Genomic DNA, 7,764 nt, shown 5'->3' on the forward strand with positions numbered 1-7,764 from the left:
CCAACTACAACTAAAAATAACATTTTAAAATATGTATTGTTGATTGCACATTGTTTAACCCTCAGTAAAGCTGTTTAAAAGTGAATTCTGGGGCTGGGGATGTGGCTCAAGCAGTAGCGCGCTTGCCTGGCATGTGTGTGGCCCGGGTTTGATCCTCAGCACCACATACAAACAAAGATGTTGTGTCTGCCCGATAACTAAAAAATAAATATTAAAATTCTCTCTCCTCTCTCTCGCTCACTCTCTCTCTTTAAAAAAAAAAAAAGTGAATTTCACTATACCAACATCCATCAAATCCCACAATGTAATTATGTGAATATCTTCCCGATACTTTGGTCATGTAGGCCAGCACTGGCCACAGTCATTCATTCATCAAATGTAACCTCCATTAAACAGCCCCAGTGGTAGGACATAAAGATGGACCTGCTGGGTGCCTGGTCTGAGGAGAAAAATGGATGAGGACACAGGTCCACATGGTGAGGAATGGGCCCCTGAAGACCCACACTCAGGAAGCCCCCAAGGCAAGGAGGAATCAGGGAAGGCTTCAGAGAGGAGGAGGCAACATTTTTATGAGTCTTGAAGAATGTGTAGGAGTTTGCCATGAGAAAAAGAGTTATCTATTGCTGTGTAACGAATTACCCACCACTTACAACCAACTTCAAGGAACCATCTTATTATGTTCTTAAGAGTCTACAGGTCAGGGGCTGGGGCTGGAGCACAGTGGTAGAGTGCTTGCCTTGCACATGTGAGGCCCTGGGTTCCATCCTCAGCACCAAATAAAAATAAATAAATGAAATAAAGGTATTGTGTCCATCTACAACTAAAACAAAACAAAACAAAACAAAACAACAGTCAGTAGGTCAGGAATGTGGGCAGGGCAGAGTGGAGGGAGGTTGTCTCTGCTCCTTGGAGTCTGAGATCTCAGTAGGAAAACTAGAGACTGGAGCAACTTAAAAACTGGAGGCTGCAATGATCTGAGATCTCCTGTGTCTGGCCAGGATGACCCAGAGACTGGGAGTGCCAGCCCCTCTCCCACAGATGTGCCATGGGCTCTTTCCCATCAGGGTGCCCCGGAGAGGAAGTATTGCACTAGAGAAGAGGCTCTGCACTGCCTTGTGTGACCGCCTTGGAAGTCACAGGCAGGACTCCCCCTGCATTCTATTGGCTGAAGCATCCTAAGCCCACCCAGATTCCAGGAGCTCGGATGGGGGAACTGCTCCACTGTGTTCAGGGAGTGTCGCTGATGATGAAAACATCTGATATATCCGTGGAGCACTTACACAGGCCAACGCCATTCTGAGCACTCCTTATGCAGAAACTCATGGAGTCCCCCCATCATCCTGAGGCATGGAGAACTTCTACAAAATCAGAAAGTGGGCAAGCAGGAGAGCTGAGATTTGTACCCAGGCAGCTGGCTCCAATGTCCAGGCACCAGCCATTATACCACACTCCCTCCTATTAGCAGAGACCAGTGTGGCTGGACCATGTGGCGCCAGTAGGGAAGGCTGAAGCTGCATCTGTAGGGGGACAGGGGGCCAGGGCCTGAAGACCCCTGCCAGACACATGGAAGAGCTTGGAGTTCAGGCCATGAACAGTACGGAGCCATGGAGGGGACTTCTGCAGAAAAACAGTGTGACCAGATCTGTGTCTCAGGATGAGCCCTGCAGGGATGGGCAGAGCGGGAACTGAAGGGGCCAGAGCCAGAGATGGTGGGCAAATCAGCAGTTGTTGCAAGGGCTCAGGGAGGACCTTGTAGTGGGGAAGAAAGAATGGGCTCGATGAGGGGGTCAGTAAGCGCTGTCCTTCGCATGGTCTGCAGTCGTTAAATATCTTGCATTTGAATAAAATTCTTTCTTTCTTTCTTTTGATGCTGGAGATTGAACTCAGGGGTGCTCAACCACTGAGCTACATCCCCAGAAACCCCCTTAAAGACGTTTCTTATTTTAAGACAGGCTATCTCTATGTTGCTGAGGATTTCACCAACATGCGGAGGCCGGCCTTGAACTTGTGATCCTCTTGCTCCAACCTCCTGAGTTGCTGGGATTATAGGCATGTTCCACTGTGCCTTGCTGGAAGAACATTCTTACAATATATATACAATTTAAAAAATCTAAATAGTATAATACATTTAACATTTTAAAACATATGTGAAGTATAATAAATAAAATGTTTATATATTATGTAACAATACATAAATACAGTAATGTAAATATACAAATAACATAAATATAGAACATAATATTGATGCATAAATAATGTATAAATACATAATATATATATATAATATATATGTATATATGTATTTGTGTGTGTTTGTGTTATAAAAGTTATATATATATAATTTTTTGGTGCTGGGGATGAACCCATGGCCTTGCTCATGCTAAACGTGTGCTCCTCCACTGAGCCACACCCTCAGCTCCTAATTTATATTAATTATAAATTATAACAAGTTAAATTATAATTTATATTATTATGCTTTTATAATAATATGTATTGTATATAAAATGTGGGATATAAAAATTCTTACAATGTATTTTAAGCCCAGCTTAAAATAGAAACCTCAAACTGTACTCTAATTTATTTCCTTATTATCTATTTCTTTACTTTGGTGCTCTCAGGAAGAGCCTTAAGTGTGCTGAGCAAGTGCTCTACCATTCACTGATGGACATCCGTCTCGTAATCTCAATTTATTTTATTTTATTTATTTATTTTGGTCCTGGGAATTGAACCCAGGGGTGTTTTACTACTAAGCTACACTCCCAGCCCTTTTCATTTTTTTAAATTTTGAGAAAGGGTCAAACTAAGTTGCTGACACTGGCCTTGAACTTGCTGGTTTTTTGGTGTATTGCTGGGATTACAGGTTTGTAAAACCACATCCAGCACTTTGATCTTTATTTATTTATTTATTCATTTTTGTTTTTGTGGTACTGGGGATTGAACCCAGGGAGTGCTGCACTGAGATACATCCACAGTCTTTGGTTTGTTTGAAATGTACTTACCTCCTGTGCAGTTTACTCTCCTCTGACCTCTACCTACTCTCTTCTCCTCTCTCTCCTCTGGCATTCCTAATACTGCAGATCCTCTCAACTGGAATCTTCTCTCTTGGTTGTTCTTAGTACCTCTAGGTAAGGCCACAACTCCTGGTGGCCCTCCTGCCACAGCTCCAGCACTCACTGCATTCTGGCAACACCCCTTCTCACCCCCCAAATGATACAACTACACATACACACATACACACACATAAATACACACACATACACACACACACACACACACAGGTCTAGATGGAAACACTTCAAATTGTAAATAGCACTTATTTGATTATTTTTTAGTTGGACCCAATAACTTTATTTTATTTATTTATTTTATGTGGGGCTGAGGATCGAACTCAGGACCTCACACATGCTAGGTGAGTGCTCTCCTCTGAACCACAATGGCAGCCTGGTATTTTGCATTTATTCAGATGGTAGGATTAGAGGCATTATGCTATAATTTCTGCTTTTCTAAATTTTTTTCAATGAACTCCTATAACTTTCATAACTTAACAAAATAGCATTCTGGAGCTGGGATTGTGGCTCAGTTGTAGAGTGCTTGCCTAGCATGTGCAAAGCCCTGGGTTCCATCCTCAGCACCACCCAAAACAAATAATTACAAAAAGTCGTCATGTCTCTTCCTCCCGCTCCCCTCTCTCTTGGATCACTGGCTCTGGAGGAAGTCAGGGGCCCTGTCATGATGACACTCAAGCAACCCCATGGAGAAGTCAACATAATGAGGAACTGAGGCCTCCTGCCAACAGCCCAGAGAGCGAGCCACACCGCAGCAAATCCTCCAGCCCCAGTCCAACCCTCAGACAACTGCGGTCCTGCAGCCTCATGAGAGACTGATCCAGAACCACCCAGCTGAGCCACTCTGATTTCTGACCCAAAGCCTATGTGGAAGAGGAGTCAACATATTGTGTTAATGCCACTTTTAAGTTCTAGGGTCATTTGTAACCGAGAAACGTCACTAATAGAGCATTAGGAATAGATCCCTGGATTACAGTTTGCATGTTAGGTTAGATGAGATTCAAGGCGGGGAGCTGTCATGGGGAAGAGGGTAGTCTCCATTTGGAGGACGTTGAGCTTAGGGGTCTTGAGTGAAGGTGGCCCATGGAACATGGGTATAAAGGTTTGAAGGTTAAAAGAGAAAGATCAGGAGATGGAGAGGTGGGAAAAGAAACTTAGGGAAGAGTTCATGGAGCAGAGAGAGTACAGGACCAAGGAAGGCCCCAAGAGAAGACGACAGTGGAGGGGGCTGAGGAGAAGCCATCAGAGAGGCAGAAAGAGACTAGGAAACAGGGTAGTGTTTGGGAGAGGGAGAGCTTTGGAAAGCCATGGACTGAGAGGGGACTGTGAAGTCCCCAGGGGCACTATGGTGGCCTTGCTGAGAGAGTAGCTCCAAGTTTTCAGCCTTCTAAGTTCTTCTGGCTGAGGGCTTTCCTCAGTGAAGTCACTCCTCAGTATCCTGGACACCCTCCCTGTCCCCACACAGATAAAACAATCCCTGGGTGCTCAAGTCCCTTAAACAAAATGGCGCAGTATTTCTGTGTCACCTGTGCCTTCTTCCTGTGTACTTTCAACCACCTCTAGAGGACTTATAGTGCTAATTCAAGACACATGCTATGGAAATCACTGTTATACTGCAATTTTATTTAAATCATGTTTTCTTGTTGCATTTCTATTTTTAAAAATCTTTTTTCTCCACGGTCCAATAAGTGCATAAGGAACCTGAAGGTTGAGCCGACTGTCCGTCCTCCCACAGACAAAGGACAACCCACCCTCACCCTGGACCAAGAATGTTCAGGCAAGTTCTCCAACCCTGGGAAACGAATCACCTGGAGCTTGTGGGAAGAGAGGCTCCTCACATAGGTGGCCCCTGTTCCTTGTGCTTACTCTGTTGGGAATGGGTTTGATTTCTTCATTTTTTTTTCCTTGTACCTTTCAAGAGCTTTCTCAATTTCCTCTTCCTCTTTCCATGATCCTGTCTGGGGAATGAAGTGTTGAGAAACCCAACTCTAAACATACACTCCACAGAAACACACTTACGGATCCAAGTTGGAGGGGGTGGTTCCTCTTTAGATCTGGCCTCTTCCTGAGTAATTTCAGTGGTGGCAACTTCAAGGGGAGGGAAGGCTCCTTCAAAACTCCAAGCAGCATCCATGTGGGACCAACTTGCCTTCCCTGGGTTCTCAAAGCCCAAGTTTCTTAATTTAATCCAAGTTTCTTAACACATAACATTTTAATTTGCCTTTTCAATACAGTCTGCACTGTAAAACTGTAACAAATTTAATAATATCAGAAGTAAGGATTTCATATGTTAATTACATTGCTCTACGTCTTCAAGAAGCTGCATCCATTTGGGGGGTAACCCCTGTGGAAAAGAGATTGCTGCAAAGAGAGACAGTTTCTGGTCCTTCCTTCACCCATCCCCAAATCGCTGTATTGAAAGAAATCCAATAGGAAAATAAATAAATTTTTGATACAAAAAATGAGCTGAAATCTCATGTTCTCCAGTGTCTCTGTGTGGGTTGCCCCAGAAGCAGAGAATGAGCTCAGGGTCCCGGTGTATGATGTTTACTTGGAGCCAGGGTGTCCTCGAGAGGAGAGGGAAATTAAGGGGAAGAGGAGCCATCAGTAAAAGATGTATTATGGATCCTGCTGCCCATCCTGCTGGGAACTCTGGGACCCAGTACAGAACATGTCCCACTTCAAAATTATCACCAGAGAGGGGAGGGTCTCTCAATCATTGGTTAAGAGCTATTTTCAGGGCCATTAATTCCCTGGCAGTCCACTGCATGGTGGCAACATTGGCCCTAGTTCCCAGATAAAGCCACAGACCAAGGCAGGCAGGCATGGGCAGCAGAAGTCGGGCTGGTGAATGCTTAAGGGATCAGAGTGTGGGAAAGGGAGTGGGCACAGACATCCCCAGGATGATACAGCACAGACACAAGTGCCCCTCGTACAACCTCCAGTGCCAGCATAAGCTTGTTAGTTCCTGGATTGTGCCAACATTCAATGCAGCTCTGAATTTTCCTGAGCCAGGAGAGATTCTGAATCTTCAGAACTAAACCAGCCAGCAAACAATTTTGAGCATTTATAAGGCACTAAGTAGATACTAGTTAGGTCTGGAGACTCAGTTATGAGTCTTGATTTTTGTTCTGTACATGCATACAGTGTGCAGACTGTCGCATAGAGGTGCCATGTGAACCTCTAGTGGCAGACAGGGTCACTCTAGGGGATTGAATAGATTAAAAAAATGTGGTTAACACCAAACCCGGGTAAATATTTGCCATAAAAAAATAAAATTCTGACACACGCTCTAACATAGATGCACCTTGAAAATGTTATGCTAGGTGAAATAAGCCAGGCTCAGAAAACAAAATCATGGCAAGATTCTACCTTTCTTAGGTATCTCTAGTGGGAATATTCATGGAGACAAAGTAGAATAGATATTACTGGAGGCTGTGGGGAGAAGGGAATGGAGTTATTATTTAATGAGGACAGAGCTTCTGTTTGGGATGATGGAAAGTTCCGGAGATGTGTACAGGGATGGTTGTGTAACTTATTGTCACTGGAACCTGGAGTGAATGATGGTTAGGGGCTGAGGAGGCTGCTCAGTGGTAGAATGCTTGTCCAGCCTGCACGAGGCCCTGGGCTCAACCCCTAGAAACACACACACATGTGCACACACACATGCACACATACAGACACGTGCACACACACACTCATATGCAAACACACATGCACACATGCATGGTTATTGTAGTAAACTTTATGTCATGTCTTTCTTACTACATTAAAAAAGTGTGAGCAAATGAAAACATTGATCTAAATAAAAATACCAAGTAATGTACACGTGGCAGCGCCCTGTGAAAAAGGATGTTTGAGGAACTGGCAGGTGAACCTAGAGAAATGACAGGTAGGTGGCTGGACAAAGGGTCAGGTAGACTCAGGAAGCAGATCCAAGAATTTTCCAAGGTGAAGAGGGGGGAAAGACATGGAAGGGGACATACTCTCACGCCCTGGAGACAGCAGTGCTCTGCTCTGCTGGGGAGGACGGGGCAGAGCAGGTGCTGGTCGTCCCACTGGAGGGGTAACACAGCTGGCTGCAGGCTGTTCAGGGAGTATAGCTCTTACCCACTTCTGGTCCAACTCATGAACAATGTCACGGGGCCAGAGAAAACCCCTCAGAAGTCAAGGGTTGGCAGCCTGAGGCCACGAGATGGGCACGCCCACATGGTGAGTGCAGGGGGCAGGGCTATGACAGGTGCCGACCGTTTCTGTGACAATAGTGCAGCCCCAGGCCAGGAGTGGTGGTGCACACTTGAAACCCAGCAGCACAGGAGGCTGAGGCAGGAGGATGGTGAGTTCAAAGCCAGCCTCAGCAACTTAGTGAGACCCTGTTTCAAAATGAAAATCTGAAAAGGGCTGAGGATGTGGCTCCGTGGTTAAGCACCCCTGGGCTGAAACCCAGGTACAAAAAAATAAAAATAAAAATGTGGGGTTCCATCCTGGTAATGTTTTATATTGCGACAAGTTCTTCCTTATGTATGGTGGTGGGAGAGAGGAAAACATTGTTCCAATACAGGCTGCTCTGCCCACCATGCTCTCCAGGAGTAAGCCCTACCCCTCCTACCTTCTTTGGCCATGGGCCACCTGAGACCGGTCCCTGCATTGAGGATACTGGTAGTGTTTCAAGATGTATATTCTTCCTTCCACTTGATCC

General features: G+C 45.1%; 1 long non-coding RNA gene across 1 annotated transcript in view; it reads left to right on the forward strand.

Moving 5' to 3' along the window:
• Positions 1–4,784, forward strand: part of LOC144372392 (uncharacterized) — a 54,386-nt gene extending 49,602 nt beyond the window's left edge. Inside the window, exon 3 of the long non-coding RNA XR_013432421.1 lies at positions 4,755–4,784. This is a non-coding gene — a long non-coding RNA (uncharacterized LOC144372392). The remainder of the gene's footprint in view (positions 1–4,754) is intronic.
• Positions 4,785–7,764: the final 2,980 nt, after the last annotated feature.

The sequence above is a fragment of the Ictidomys tridecemlineatus genome, unplaced genomic scaffold, assembly GCF_052094955.1.
Source record: "Ictidomys tridecemlineatus isolate mIctTri1 unplaced genomic scaffold, mIctTri1.hap1 Scaffold_100, whole genome shotgun sequence".
In the NCBI taxonomy this organism is placed as follows: domain Eukaryota; kingdom Metazoa; phylum Chordata; class Mammalia; order Rodentia; family Sciuridae; genus Ictidomys; species Ictidomys tridecemlineatus.